The sequence below is a fragment of the Lissotriton helveticus genome, chromosome 7 (assembly GCF_964261635.1).
Source record: "Lissotriton helveticus chromosome 7, aLisHel1.1, whole genome shotgun sequence".
In the NCBI taxonomy this organism is placed as follows: Eukaryota; Metazoa; Chordata; class Amphibia; order Caudata; family Salamandridae; genus Lissotriton; species Lissotriton helveticus.
In genome coordinates, this window is record NC_136068.1 from 503,388,453 (window position 1) to 503,404,857 (window position 16,405).

General features: G+C 48.1%; 1 protein-coding gene across 1 annotated transcript in view; it reads left to right on the forward strand.

Moving 5' to 3' along the window:
- The window catches only part of LOC144768685 (uncharacterized), a 9,047,330-nt gene that overhangs the window by 153,448 nt on the left and 8,877,477 nt on the right, over window positions 1-16,405 (forward strand). The gene's annotated exons all lie outside the window — the stretch shown is intronic.

Sequence of the window (16,405 nt, forward strand, 5' to 3'; positions counted from 1 at the left end):
GTCGTGCTGACACAATTATAGAGACCTGGATTCGCTCCTGGATTCCCAAAGAGAATCTTTCCCCCTGGTTTGCTGTGGAGCGAGCTCACCGCTCTCTCGCCCCCAAGCCTCCGCCTGGAGCTCCTGCTTGTCCCATTATCCTCAGAATCTTCAACTTCCGGGACAGGGACGCTATTCTGGGGGCGGCCAGGGTATATGGGCCGCTGCAGTTCCAGAACTCCGGAATTATGGTCTTCCCGGACTATTCCAGGGAGGTGCAGACTCAGCGCCGATCTACGCCGAAGTTAAACAAAAACTCAGGGCTATGGGCCTTCGCTATGGTCTCCTTTTCCCGGCTCGGCTTAAGGTGATCTTCCAGGAAAAGACATTCTTCTTTGACACCCCCCAGGCGGCGTGGACCTGGCTCAAATAGGAGCGGCCCCTCCTGCCTGGAACCTCCCTTTCTCCTGCCCGGAGAATCCCGGCGCAACCGAACCAGGATGTGCCCAAGTCCCGGCGACGCCGGACCGGGTCTCGGAGGAGGGGCAACCGTCGGGGAGGGGAGTCCCGCTCGCCGCCTGCGCAGACCTAGCCCTCTCCGGCCTGGACTCCGGATCGGGGATCCGCCTTCCCCGACCTGACTACTTCTCTGATTGATATGGGCAGTATCCCCGGGCCCAATGAAACTCTGCGGAGGGCCATGTCGGACTTGGACCTGTCCGGGAGCCCTGTGGTCCGTGGATCTGGTGGGGAGGAGGGTGTATGCCCGGCTCCACACTATGCGCAACTCACTGTTCACCCTTTGGAAGTCTTTGCAACGTGACTGTTCCTAACCCCACGGGCTGGGGCCGGTCCGGCTCTACTGAGTGGTCCGGTTGGGGTCTGGATCTTCATCGCAGTCCCAGGACTGATACATTCTACTGGTTGCACGATTATCATCTCATGTTTTCAGCTGTTGGCATTTCATCCAAATACATGGAGGGGGTTCCAGCTCATCCATGTCCTTGCTTGTTTTCTAACCGTTTTAGATTATCGGTTCACCTCACTGTGGGGTAGTTGATAGTTGGGAATTCTTTAGAGCGACAGATGCTTCCATTTCAGAAGTGTAGGGTGGGGGGAGTTGTGGGGTGAGGGAGGGGGGAAGACTGTTGTCTCTCTACAGTTTGTTGTTTTTAGCCGCTTACGGGCCGCTGTGATGCAGGTTAATGCCTTGACACAGGAGAGTACCGCTTAGTGATCTTTTACAATTTTTACCACTAAGAAATACATTCTGTTTCTTTTCACTGTAACATGTGTGTGTATAAGGTAATTTCCATGATGACTTGATGTACCCTTTACCCAACCTTTCATACTGGCCCGCTGGTATATACTCTTGGCAGTATTTAAATTGGAAAGTCGTTATCGGAATTATAATTATTCCGTGTATTATCCATTCAATGACTGGTCTTTCTGACATTGTCAATGGTAATCTCTCAAGTTTTTCAATGCTCAGAATCGTATAGTCTGCTCCTTTTTGTGCCAAACTGATTTGTTTATCAGTGAGGTTAAAGATAGAGAATAAAGACGTTGTGTTGATTAAACGCCATGGTACGTAGCCTGAACGCAGATTTTGCAACGTCCAGCCAAGCTGTACAATAGAACGTAATTGGGACTGACCGTGTTGTAACATTTGTAAGTCCTGCTCTATTATATCAATAGCAGATGATACAATACTGTCCAGTGAATATATTCTGGAGGACAGAGTCATTAACCCATTGTCCACAACAGAAAGTGATTTTTCCAAATGAATACGATCAATTTCTCTTTTTTTTCCTGCTGTTTCAATTTGCATTACTTTCCAAGCTTCGTTGTACGCAGCGTATATACCGGCCGCTATGAAACGTTTTTGACGCTGTTTGCGTGGTTCCATTATGAAATCACGCAAGTCAGCACCGTCTTTAAGTAAAGTGAAGTGTTGCTTAATTTCAGCCAGTATGGATTTTTGTAGCCACTCAAGGCATAGTTTGCCTACACTGTATGTTGTAACTATCCCTGGATGTTGTCTCTGGGAGTATCAAGGGTCTGGCCTGGTCATTTTTAACCCCTGTATTTTGTTCAGGAATCTATCTTGACAGTTATTTGTGTCTGTGGGCCAGATCAACCATTTTTTCCAATCAGGATGTGTTCTGTTTTGGTTAAAAATATGGGATACTTCTATCTCAACATCTGTAGTGCTATTACTGTTAGGTGTTGGCTTTGGAATAGACGGTTTGTTTAAATCTTTTATCTTGGCTAGGCCAAGACAAGTAGTCTGTTGAATGGTATCATTCAAGAATATTATTTGTTCTGGGATCATGCAGGCTCTAAATAATGCTTCTAAACCTTGGACCTGCCAATCTTTGGTACCCCAGATGGTTTTTGTTTCAATGTTGTTTTTCCAGAATTCAAAACCAAATGTAATCATTTTTTCATAAAATGTTTCCGAATAGATCAATTTAGTATTTGTCAGCATTGTTTTTACCCCTGTCTTATTTAACAGTTTGAAATAAAATGTTTCTGCATCACTTGTGTTAAACCCTGAGAAGTATGGGAATTTCTCGTAAAATGTTTTCGAACTGCTTTGAGGTGGAGTTGCACAATGTTCCCATTGATTATAATTAAAAACATTTCTAGCTTGAGCAGTTTTATGCAAATAGTGATGTGCAAAGTGATTATAACAATACATTTCTTCATAATTTGATGAACCCTGTAAGTAATCATGTTCTGTAAATTTTGCTGACATTACTAAATCTGACATCATATCATTAATACTTTCAAAGTCCCAATCATCAGATAATGTACTTGGTTTTACAAAGTCACTTAATGAAATCTTGAACTGATGTGGATATTTCAAGAGCTCAACCGGGCCATAGATTTCATAATCCGTTTTGTCCCATGCTACCCCACCGGGTATTGGATTGGCTGTGACATTCACTGATCATAGTTCTCTTTTCTCGATGTGAGATGACTTGTGTGGCTTTAGGACCAAGTTGATGTTCTGACTTGCTGTGCCCATTGTACTGTATTTTCCCTCAATGAATTTTCCCAAACAAAGAACCATGATGAGCCAAAGCAGGAGGAAAAGTACACCTAACACAATCCAAAATTCAATCCATGGAGAAATCAGGTAGGTTTCTTTGAGTTGATGAAAGAGTTCAGTTATTTTGTCTTTAAAAGTTTTTATTGCTGGCGTTTCTTCTGGTTCGCTTGGATCTTCAGAAAAGTTATCGAACTTGATGAAGTAGCCAGATGCAGTTCTGTCAATTGTTGGAATTGCTTCCGGATTTTTATTTGCTTTTGGATTTTTCTTTGTTTCATTAGCATTGTCTGAGGCTACATCGTTGTAGACTGGTGTTTCTTGACGAACTGTTGCAATTTGGGTTTCAAGAGGCACAAGTTCCATGGCATTGTTGCATAGTCCTTTTTTATTCACTGCAGGTTTATCAAATGTGATTAGTCTCTCAGTTTGAACCTCTTGTATTGTAGCAAATTTTGGTACTCTGCTATTTCTTGGGAGTCCACTGGGCCTACTACTTATTATTGGCCACATGATTGTGGTTTTATCAGGTCGATGGATACAACTCAGTTCTCCTTTTTACCAGCAAGGGGCGGTAGTACAACTGATCTTGTTCCGCTGACAGCTAAGACAGGTACTGCTTTTCTGTAAGAAGGCCCAAATTCCTTCTTCACCGCGATCTTCTCTCTGACCAGAACCCCAATCTTTGGAATCCAGACAGGCCTTGCTGGGACAGGTGGTTTATCTTCAGTGGCTGTTGGCTGCTGTTTTAACTTTACGTTGCTCAGGTTTTTTCTTGTTTCATTTAAGTCCTGTAAAATAGCCAAACGATCTTTGATATCAAAGCATTTTTCTTCTACCACTGAAGTCTGACTATCAAGGTCCTGAATATGCATTCTAGTCCCGAATAATAGTTCGTACGAACTGAAACCTTTCTTGGAATTTCTTGGCAGATTATTATGACTACATTGGACACTTGTTAAATGTTGGACCCACCCATCACCCGAACCTAATACCCTCGCCGTTATAGATTGCTTTATGTCCCGTTTTTTTCTTTCCACTACCGCATTTCCCTCAGGATGGAAGGGACAAGAGTACCGCAATTCAATGCCCATGCTGGTCATGGCCTCCTTATAAGCTCGAGAGCTAAAAGCAGGACCCTGGTCAGAATGTAGCACGGCAATTGCGTATGTGCCGATAAAGACTCTCAAATCTTTTATAACAGTTCTAGCGTCAGCCGAGTGTTGGTGTCTACATTTTAAGTGAATCTGGTCTTAAACATAAATGGGACGCATTTCTCCAATTGGATTTCTGCGTATAGATAGCCTTATGCTATCTAAAAGAAGGGTCCTGGCAATACTCCGGTCGGTTCGCACTGCGATCTCTGTTGCAGTCTGGACAGTCCATTGCAAATTTGTAGTTATGCAGGCACATCCCCGGCCACCAGTATTCTGATTGTAATTCTTTCAGAGATTTCTTGATCTCTTGGTGCCTTAGACCCAATCCCATATGTGCTTCTTGAATCAAGAAGACTCTCCTGTTCGTGTTTGGAATTACTCTATCCCCCACTCCAGGGATTCGAGCAAAAGGAACGGAGTTTGCATCGATTATGTATGTATAATTGAGTGGATAGTTCACAGGTAATGCTGCACAGTCGCTTTTTGAAGATGTTTTTGCCGCCAGCATTGTTTCCCCATCTATGTATTTTTCTGAATGCTTTTTTATGGCTACGGAAGCCGGATTAGTTGCTTCCGCTGTGGCTGTGTTAGCCAATGAATTCCCTGCAACGTGAACGCCATCACGCTGATGACTCAGTGTATGTATCACGTGAGTCTTTTGTAGTTCTTTCTGCAAAAGAACTACCTGTTCCCAAAGGCTTTTATGCTTTATTGTGGCACCTGTGTCATCTTTGTAATCGTTTGGAATACAGTTCTGCATGTCATTATTGTAAGATTTGACGCAGTAATGCGAATCGCACACTATTAGTGTGGGGAATTCGCGATCGGCAATATCGAGCGCCATCTTTAAAGCTAGTAGTTCAGTTCGTTGAGCCGAACTATCTTTTACAGATTGAGACATAGTTACCAGTGGTCTCAATTTACCTCCGTGCCACCCGCATTTAACAACCGCGCACGCAGCACTGTAGGATTTTTTCTCTACATCGTAATGTTGTGCAAATCTGTCCATGTAGATTACACATTTGTATTGTTCGAGAGGCAGAATGTCGATTGGCAGAGGATATTCTTCTTCATATTCTAGATTTTCTAGTTTTTTCATTTCTGGGTCAAAATAGTATTTCACTTTGTCTGCAGCAAGAGAATTTTCCCATTGTATCCATTTTGGATCTAATGCCACAGCAGTCAAATTGTGTGGGCTTGTTAATGCCTCAAAGGCTGATTCTGCTGTTAAAACAGTTATCTGTCTGCCTTGGGCTTGGGCTCTTTCTTTTGCTACAGCTGTTTGAACCGCATTTACAATGTTTTCTGTAAGACTGAATGTTTTTTCAGCTTGTGTGTACAAATGTGATTTGTAAGCTATTGGTACCTTTTCTCCCTCATTAGAGGTCAGGTACGTGAATCCGCATCTTCCTGGGATGACTCGGATTACAAGGTTGCGTTTGTTTTCGCGAGTTTGTAATTTTGTTTTAGCTAACATGTCTGTTTGCAATGATATTAAAATTTCTGTGTGTTTCTGAGTCCAATTTATTGGTTTAAAATCAGGTTGTATTAATTCATAGAGAGGTTTAACCCTCGCTGCATAATTTAGATGTATGTTCTTCCGAAATTCAGGAAACCTAGTATTGATTGTAAGTTCTTCAGCGTTTTAGGTGCTTGGAGTACAGCGCACTTCTCTAAGAAGTTGTCAGCTAGGCTTTTGCCTTCACTTGATAATTCATATCCTAAAAACAGGACTGTTAGATGGGCAATTCGTGACTTTTTAAAGTTGAATTTGTAACCCTCAGCTGCAAACCCAAGTATTATGGTGTTTACTCTTTTCAAGTGAGTCTCCAGGTCATCATCTGTGAGATAGATGTCATCGACATAATATAATGCTTCATCATATATTTGTAGTAACTCTGTTACTCTTGCTGAGAATAATCCTGGGCTATTCTTGAATCCCTGTGGGAGTCGACAGAAGTGTTTTTGCGACCCCAATATTGAGCACGTGGTCAAATACCTGCGCTCTGGTGCAATGTTTTGACAAAAGAATCCATTAGAGATGTATAATGTCGTTTTGTATTTTTTGCGCACAATGTTATTCATTAGTGCTGCAGTGTGTGAGTTTTGTACTGCAAATGTTTTGCAACATGAGTTAAGGTGTCTGTAGTCCAAAACTAGACGCTATGAATCGTCTGGTTTGGAGACCGGGAACAAAGGATTGTTCATTTGAGAGGTGCATGTTTCAATCACCCCTTGGTATTCAAGTTGATTTAAGATCTCCCTGACTTGCTTTTTAGCTTCTTGCTTAATTGGGTACTGCCTTTGTGCAGTGGGTTGACATTTTAACTGGATTTTGTGAGAAGGAGAGTCCTCATCCCATCCTACATGATTTTTATATAATGCAGGAGCTTGGCCCACTGCCCATTTTCTTGCATATGTATATTTTCTATGAATTGGAATATGATTTGAGAAGGCAGGCATAATCATTTCTTCACCATGAGGGCACTCCCTGACAAACTCTGGTGGCCAATCTTTCTCAGCTAAAAGGATGTCATAGCCTTTCGAAAGGTTATCCCAAAAGAGACCTCTTACTTTCCTAGTCTTATCTCCCTCTATACGTAATGTTATTTCGTATATTTTATGAGGTTTGCTAACTCTGGTATCTGCAGTTTCCACTTGAATGTATTCATTTGTGTCCACTGTCTCCAGAAGATTCATCAAGATCTTGCGAGCTATGGTCACTTCTGCTGCGCTGTCTAGCATTGTCTGGGCCCACTCTCCGTTTTTCAGTTGTGTCCTCAGTATCCTCGGCATGTTTAATTATTTTAATACTGGCTACTTCTTTCTTGGAAATTGTAATATTTTACTTTGATGAGCAGGTTCCTTGTCTTTGGACTTGACGTTATCTACCCTGTGTTCTGACCGTCCTCTTCTTTCCGATTTCTGCGAGGAAGTCTGAAAAGATCGAGAGGGACGTGTATCAATATCTTGATATCTATCAGGTTTTTTCAAATTATCCCTATTTCTAAGGTTGTATCTTTTCTCAGAGGGCTCCCTCAGGGGAGACTTGTTTCCTCGGTCAGGATATCTTTGTCTTCGTTGAGGAGACCTTCCTCTGGACTGGAATCTTTTTTCTTTGGGAGTGGATTGTTTATTTCCATCCCAGCTCTTTTTTGGAGTGTTTAGATTATTCTTAATAAAGGTTTTTTCAGGATTTTCAAGTAGTTGGGGTTTTACTGGTTTCCCACCCAAACTATCTCTACCTAGTTCTTCATAGGATTTTTCTATGATTCTGGCAAGTTCAAATGGCTGTTCTGCTATATCTGTTTCTTTCAATTTCTGGCGGATCGCCACAGATGCTGCTTCTCCTTTTATGTTGGCTAATAATATAGCCGAGACCTGCTTGAAGTCTTTCAGTAATTTCATACCCAGAGTTAAAGCAGGTTCTGGACCGTATTCAATTTGAATCTGTCTTAGTACATCTGGTATAACCGCCATGGATGGAACACCATGTGTTTTTGTGTAGATGGAAGCAAAGACTGTGCCCCAAGTGTCACAGTCCTCTACATGTGGTGCGATCCCCATTAGAAGACAGATAGTCAGAATTCTGTGTTTCTCAGTAGGTGTAGTATCAGGAAATACTGCCTCTATTTGAGTGATTTTTTGTGCTAACCAGAATGGAATTTGTTCCCGTTTTGTGGGTACTTGACCAAGACATGATTGTATGTTCTGTGGTGTTATTTTGTTTGTGTTCCCCTGATGAGGGGTCAGCTGTGGAATGTTAATTGCTGGTTGGACTGTTGAAGTCCGTATTACATATTGGACCAATTGTCTATGTATTTTAGTTGGTATTTTTAGCTGAGCTAAAAGTTCCCGGTCTGACATTTTTTAGATGTCTGGATGTGGTGTGTAGCTGGCTAGAACCGGCCACGTTGCTCCTGGTCTACCTAGTGGACCGAGCCTGGTGATGTGATTATTATGTTTTAGGGCGCCTTTAAACCGGAGCAGGTGCTCTTGGTAATTTAATGGGATTTCAACCTCCTCGAAGGGAGTGTATTCATCCGGAGGTTCCTCTATTTTGTAATAGTGGAAGTCGTGTGTCACAGCATTTGCTGCTGGAAAGTGTATCCATGAATAGAATACCTCTGTCTGCCGATATTCATGGGCCTCTACCACGAATATGACTGTACCACCTCGCGATGTCAGTCCATTTTGTATAAGTTTAATAGTTCTAGTTCTTCTTACGTTGACCGGAATGAGTATAACATTTGGGTCATTCTGTTGGATAGTTGTGTCATCCAACAACAGTTGAGACGCTGTAGCATCTCTTTCTTCGTCTCCGCCAGGCATTTTACTGACAGAAAGTTTTTTGGTTGCAGATCAGGTTTCAAGGGAAACAAAGATTAGGTGCACAATATTTTGGAACACTGTATCCTTCAAGGTTGATTAAACCAAAAACTATACATAGGAATCTCTTCCTACTAAGTTCCGGCGGATTTTAACCTTTTACCCACTCCAGACGTCTTTTGGAGTATTTACGGGAAAAAGGGGTCTGTGTGAAAAAGCACGACTGAGTTACTCTAACGTCTTTCGTTAGATTTATCGCCTTACCAAACGTTGGGTGCCATGTAGTGTAGTTCCTATATTCCCAATAGGCTCTGCGCATTGGAATAATATAAACAGCAGTGTAGACGTAGGACTGAGGTCGACTAGGTCTCTACTGACTATATCTGAAAGAGACACGTTAGTATTAGATTCCTTAACTTAGAATAATATCCCCAGGAATCAGACTGGATCCGGAAATTTTTGCGTAGCAGTACCCTTGCGCGTCGGTAGGCGTCGTCTGCGGCTCCGCGTCCGTCGTGGGCGCCGTGATGACGTTGTCGGAGTACTTAGACGCCGCCTCCGCGTGCTGACGTTAGTACTTCTTTTTTCTGCGCCAGCAAGCGCAGATCTGGAAAAAGCAGTAACCCTAGTCATTTTTTGACTGACTTTTTGATCACTTTTGATTGTTCTCGAAGTCTTTCGACTCCGACGGTGCTGTAGGGATGCCCGGCTTTAAGCACTGCGATGATTGCGACCGCCTGATGTCGGTCACGGATCCTCACCGCGTGTGTTTATCTTGTCTCGGCGTCGACCACGACGACAAGGCCTGCTCCGACTGCCGGGCCCTCTCTTCGAAAGCCAGATGGGAGCGGTCCCGCAGGCGGCTCGAACTCCGGCAGTCGGTCCCGCGCCGCGAGAGGTCCCGATCCCATGGGAGGTCGTGGGACAGGTCGCGGGCTCGGAGCCACCACAGTTCCGAGGGTAGGCCGCACTCCTCCGGGTCGAAGTCGTCGTCAGGTAAGCGGCACAAGAAGTCCAAGCGGCATCATCGCTCTTCGGACTCCCCCCGACGCTCGCCCGATGCGGCCGGGGGTTCGGCTGACACCACCCACGCGGCTCCGACGGAGTCGCAGGCGCCGCGTCCAGCCCCATACCCTACGGTCCCTGGGCTCAACGCGACGCCGGAGGAGATCGAGCGCTTCCTTATGGCCATGAGGAAACTCTCTCCTCCGACGGGCTCCGCGGCGCCTTCAGGCCCAGCGGACCCATCTGGGACCCCTAGCGGGTCGGGGGGATCTGCCCCGATGCCGTTGGGTGCTTCGGCCCCGGCGCCGCCGACGCCTTCGGGCCCGGCGCCGCAGGTTCCCGTTATCCCGCCGGCGCCGAGGGGTTCAGTTGTTCCGGCGCCGCAGGACGCCGCTGGACCTCCTTCGGGATCTGGTTCGTCGCCGGTGGACCTTACGACCTCCCCGGCGTCGGACCCTCAGGTGTCGCCTCCGGCGCCGTCCTCGGGCGGCGCCGTCCCCGGTTCCACCTTCGTTCCTGTTCCGGCACCGGGACGGCCCCGATGGGCGCCGCTCCAGACGTCGTTTGGAGAGTTTCACTTCTATGAACAGGCCCCATTAGTTGAGAACCCTGAGTTTCAGGAGATGGGTGATGAAGAGGACTGGGAGGAGTCTGAGGACCCTCTGACCAGAGAGTGTCAGTCTCACGAGGACTGGACAGGAGACCTTGGGGAGGCCAGTGGCCTGGACACCTCTCCAGACACTGGTTTTGTCTCCCCTCCTACCGTGGCTTCGGAGGAGGGGGCAACATATAGTGTGGTGCTGATGAGGGCTGCCAAGGCCTTGGGCCTTGAGCTCCCCGTCGCGGCCGTGAGGACTAACCTCCTCACTGAGGTCCTTAAACCGCAGTCAAGCTCGGCCGAGCCTCTGCTGCCCTTTAATGAGGCCTTGACCGACGTTCTTCTGGGCACTTGGTCCAAGCCCGCTACGGGTTCGCCCGTAGATAGGAATGTGGCCAGACGCCACCGCCCAGCCCCGGGCGACCCATGTTTCCTGTCCTCCCACCCTACCCCCGAGAGCCTGGTCATCCAGGCCTCCAATTCCCAGACCGCATTCCCGTCGGCCCCGCCGGACAGGGAATTCAAGAGGTATGACCAGTATGGGAAGAAGATCTTCTCATCCCTTAGTCTGGGCCTGCGGTCTTCCAACACCGCCTGCCTCTTGGGACGTTACACCCACTCTGTGTGGGATAAGGTCGCGGAGGTGCTGCCAGAGTGTCCGTTGGAGGTACGGGCCAAACTCGGCCAAGCCCTTGTGGAGGGCCGGGATGCAGCCAAGTATTCCATCAGGTGTGGGCTGGATACCACCAACTCGCTAGGTAGAGCGATGGCAACGTCGGTGGCAGTCAGACGCCACGCCTGGCTGAGATCCGCCAACTTCTCGGCAGATGTCCAAAACACACTCATGGACATGCCGTTCGATGGCCGTCGCCTCTTTGGCGACAAGGCAGACCATGCGCTTGAGCGCTTTAAAGACTCCAGGGCTACGGCCAAGTCCTTGGGCCTCTCGGGCCAGCGCCTGCAATCGGCTGCCTTTCACTCCTTTCGTGGCCACGGAAGGGGTGCGCCCACACGCGCCGCCAGCCACGCTCCGCAGGGCTATACCCAACACGGTGGCGGCCGTGGGAACCGCCGTCCGGGCGGTCAGGGGCAGCGGCGAGGTCAGTCCACACCTTCCCCCGCAGCATCCGCCTCAAAACCCTCCTAGTCCGTGCTTTCAGGCCCATGTGATGCCAGTGGGGGGCAGGGTTCGCCATCACCACCTCCACTGGCGCACTGTCACATCGGACAGGTGGGTGCTGCAAATCGTCCGAAGGGGCTACTCCCTCCCCTTCGAGGCGACTCCTCCAGCCATGCCACCGCAGAACCACCGTGTATCGGGGGATCATTTGCGACTTCTGCAGGAGGAAGTTACGGCCCTCTTGGCCAAGGGGGCCATCGAGCGCGTTCCTGGGCCAGAAGTAGGGTGTGGTTGCTACTCCCACTACTTTCTGGTACCCAAGAAGGGCAAAGGGGGCCTACGCCCTATCTTGGACCTAAGGAACGTCAACGGCTTCCTCCGGAAGGAGAAGTTCAAGATGCTGACACTGGCTCTGGTCCTGGCTGCCCTGGACCCAGGAGACTGGATGGTAGCGTTGGACTTGCAGGACCCTTACTTTCATATCCCCGGTGCTACCTGCGGTTCATGGTTGGCCACGAGCACTTTCAATTTACCGTGCTCCCCTTCGGCCTTACCAGCGCCCCACGGGTGTTCACAAAGGTGATGGCGGTGGTCGCAGCTCATCTGCGCAGGTTAGGGGTTTCAGTCTTCCCCTACCTCGACGACTGGTTGTTAAAGGCGGGCTCGCCCCAGACAGTCGTCAGCCACCTCCAGACGACAGCAGACCTCCTGCACCAGCTGGGGTTCTCCATCAATGTGCCAAAGTCACACCTGTGCCCCTCTCAGAAGCTCCTCTTCATCGGAGCGGTTCTGGACTCGGCGCGGTTTCGGGTTTATCCGCCCGAACAGCGGGTCCGGGATATTCAGGCTCTGATTCCCATCTTTCAGCCGTTATCCCGGGTTTCGGTCAGGTTGACGCTGCGGCTTCTGGGGCTGATGGCCTCCTGCATCCTACTGGTGCATCACGCCAGGTGGCGGATGCGGGCTCTGCAGTGGGACCTGAAGTTTCAGTGGGCCCAGCATCAGGGCAACCTGTCTGACCATGTCCTGATCTCGGAGGGCACTGCGAGACAGCTGCAGTGGTGGCTTACGGACCGCGATTGGGTCAGCGCAGATCCCTCTCCCTTCCCCAACCGGAGCACGTAGTTGTGACGGACGCGTCCCTCCAGGGCTGGGGAGGCCACATGGGAGAGGCGGAGATCAGAGGCCTCTGGTCTCCGGCGGAGACCCGGCTCCACATCAACCTGTTGGAGCTCCGGGCGATTCGTCTGGCACTGAAGGCATTCCTCCCCTCTGTCCGGGGGAGTGTAGTGCAGGTATTCACGGACAACACAACCGCCATGTGGTACTGCAACAAACAAGGCGGGGTGGGGTCGTGGATCCTTTGTCAAGAGGCTCTTCGCCTTTGGCAATGGCTGGAACGCCAGGGCGTGACCCTGGTGGCTCAACACCTGGCAGGTTCTCTGAACGCCAGGGCGGACGAGCTCAGTCGTCGGTGCATGATGGATCACGAATGGCGTCTGAACTCGGACGTGGCGCAAGGCCTCTTTCAGCGATGGGGAGAGCCTTGGTTAGATCTATTCGCCACCGAAGAGAACGCGCAATGTCATCAGTTCTGCGCGTTGGAATTTCCAAGGCGGCACTCACTCGGTGACGCTTTTCGTCGCGAGTGGAGTTGCGGTCTGTTGTACGCCTTTCTGCCTATACCACTTCTGCCCAGAGTGCTGAAGAAGATCAAGCATGACCGGGCCCAAGTCATCCTTGTGGCTCCGGACTGGGCGAGAAGGTACTGGTATCCAGAGCTACTCAGTATGTCATTCGATCCCCCGGTTCGTCTGCCTCTTCAGGAGGACCTTCTGTCGCAGCAGCAGGGGACGGTCCTCCACCCGAACCTGTCCAGTCTCCACCTCCATGCTTGGAGATTGAGCTGCGACAGTTGAGGCCATTTGACTTGCCTCCTGAAGTTTGTAACATCATTCTGGCAGCCAGGCGTCCCTCCACAAAGTCGGTATACGCCTGCAGGTGGAACAGATTTGTGGCATGGTGCACAGCAAAGGCTGTGGATCCCCTCACTGCCCCTCTTCCTTCTTTCTTTTGCCCAGCAGGGCTCTGCTCTGGGCACTATCAAGGGCTACCTTTCTGCCCTTCCGGCCTTTCTCAGGCTGCCTGATCAACCTTCTTTGTTCAAGTCCGCTATTGTTAATAGATTTCTTAAGGGCATCACACACACGTTTCCTCCTGTTCCGTTTGTGATGCCTCAGTGGGACTTGAACCTGGTTCTTACATTTCTGATGTGCGCTCCCTTTGAGCCACTTCACAACTGTCCTCTTCGCCTTCTGACTTTGAAGACTGCTTTCCTGGTTGCCATCACCTCTGCCAGGAGAGTGAGTGAGCTCCAGGCCCTTTCTTGTACTCCACCTTTCCTTTCTGTCCATCCGGACAAGGTGGTGCTGCTTACCAAACCTTCTTTCCTGCCCAAGGTTGTCACCGCCTTCCACATCGGGCAGTCTATCACCTTGCCAACCTTCTTCCCGCCACCGCATCCCTCTAAAGAGGAAGAGCGGCTCCACCGTCTGGACCCAAAACGTGCGCCCTCATTCTACTTGGATCGCACACGCCAGTTCCGGGTGGATGACCAACTCTTTGTTGGTTTCGTGGGCGCGAAGAAGGGGAAAGCGGTGCACAAGAGGACCATCTCCGGGTGGATCATCCTGTGTATCCAGGCATGCTACTCCTTGGCTAGGAAGGAGCCTCCTGCTGGATTGCGGGCTCATTCTACCCGAGCCACGGCGACTACCACTGCCCTGGGCAGGGGAGTGCCCTTACAAGACATCTGTCAGGCGGCTACGTGGGCATCGCTGCACACGTTTGCACGACACTACTGCCTGGACAGCCAAGTCCGGAGGGATGGCTTCTTTGGCCGTTCCGTCCTCCGGGACTTTCTGGTGTGATTATTGGTTCGCAGACCCTCCACCGGGGTTGGTATTGCTGGGGTATCTATTCTAAGGTAAGGAATCTAATACTAACGTGTCTCTTTCAGATGCACAAGTTACTACTTGTGTAACGATATATCTGTAAGAGACATTAGTTAGTATTAGATTCCTTACCGACCCACCCATGCTCCCCGTTCTGCGAACCAATATCTAGGGTTAGGGTTGTCCCCTTTCAGGGCCCTAGTTTCAATGGCACCAGTGTTGGTTTTTAACATGGCTCTGCGTTTCTGGCGCGGAAAAGCGGTGTCTAAGAACTGACGTCAGCACGCGGAGGCGGCGTCTAAGTACTCCGACGACGTCATCAAGACGCAGACGACGGACGCGGAGCCGCAGACGACGCCTAGCGACGCGCAAGGGTACTGCTACGCAAAAATTTCCGGATCCAGTGTGACGCCTGGGGATATTCTAAGGTAAGGAATCTAATACTAACTAATGTCTCTTACAGATATATCGTTACACAAGTAGTAACTTGTGCATTAGACTTAAGGTTTGCCAGCTAGCTCAGAGGTCACTAGAAACTTTCTCGAATAAACGAGGAGGAGTTTAACCTCCCTGGATAGACAAGAAGGGATTAGCTTCTGATAACCATAAAACATGACAACTTTGCTCCCTCAGAATAAGAGTGTATCTCTAGAGTCGTGTGAAAATAATAGACAGCTATTTCACTCAGTCAAGTGTGCATACTTAGTTTCACCAGAGTGCAGAGAAAAGAGAGACAGGCGTTTTCAATAAAAGGTGTTATTTATTGAGCAGTCTTCTTTCTCATGCAAGAGAAATGAATTGCCACAATTGCAATACTCATAGTAAAGTAAAGTGCATACAGTAAAAGGAGTATTATGAAATAATACTGTAAAAGCATTGATATGGTTTCTTAGCCATAAGATACTTTAAAATAGATAAAATATATACATACATATATACATTGACTAACATACTCAACTGGTGCTTCTAAATACGCCTACCCTGGTGTACCTGACCTAAGCCTAATACGTGGGAAGGAGTAAGTAAGTAGCAGTTTAAGTTAAGTTGGTTTTGCCAAGAATCTGACTAAAGAATTCTCTTAAAGGGTTTAGTCAGCTCCGTACCTGGGTAATAGAAAGCAGGAGGTCTGGTATCTCTCTCTCAGGACTCGATATCCCAGTAGCCCGCAAGGGTATCTGGAAACACCGGAGCTGGATTTCTCGGCAGGAGAAAAGACAGCGTCTCTCTCAGTGCGTCAAAGGGGAGGGGCGGCGTCCGTGGGCTCTCGCATCAGCTAGACTCTCGGGCAAGTAGATAGCCGCTCTGCTCCAAACCACCCTGTGTTTGCTTAAGGCAGCGTTGGTATATTTATACCTGAAAGGTGCTGGGTTTGACGTAAGGTTGGACATAAGACGTCAATAAAGATGTCACTAAGAACTGGCCGTTCTTACAGTGCTCACAGGAGTTCCAGGACGAAATCAAAACAAAAGCAATGGGGATTTCCCAGGTTGCTGGAGGTTTGTTTTGTTTAGAGAACTCGTTGTGCTTTCTAGGAGTCCGGGGAAGTAGCCTTGCTTAATGTGGACTGCATGGGCTACGACTAAATATGGATACGATTCTTATGCCTTTATAAGGATATTATTGATTATAACCGTACATGGGCATAAAATTGAAATATCGAATTAGGTTCCTAGATAGAAACACAATAATACATTCACTGAGACACCTAATCGCTTACTTAAACAGATAGTCACACACCCACTGAATCATCCATACAGGCACTCATACACCCACAGATCCATCAATACACCTTGGTATATATATTTAGCACTAATAAACGTTTTAAAAACAGTCACTGGATGATGTGATCAGTGATGTTATTTGAGATGTCATCAGTTACGTAACTGACCATGCCATGAGTGATGTTATATGGGAGGTCATAAGTAGGGCATTGTGGGAGCGTGAGTTATAGTTAGCTCAGCTAATTATAACTGCTGAATTTCACTGGTTTTCTGTGACTGAAACTTGAACCTAACTATAACGTCTCTTTAAACTTTGTTTTTCAGTTTTTTGGCAATTCCACGTTATCCACGGAACGCAAAATTACCCAAATTCCGCAAGCAGAACTGAATTTACAGCCCAGGCCTAATATATATGTATATATTATTTGCTTATATACTGCTATTTTCTTTGTGAACATGTTCTAGTTCATACATACATATATGCAAA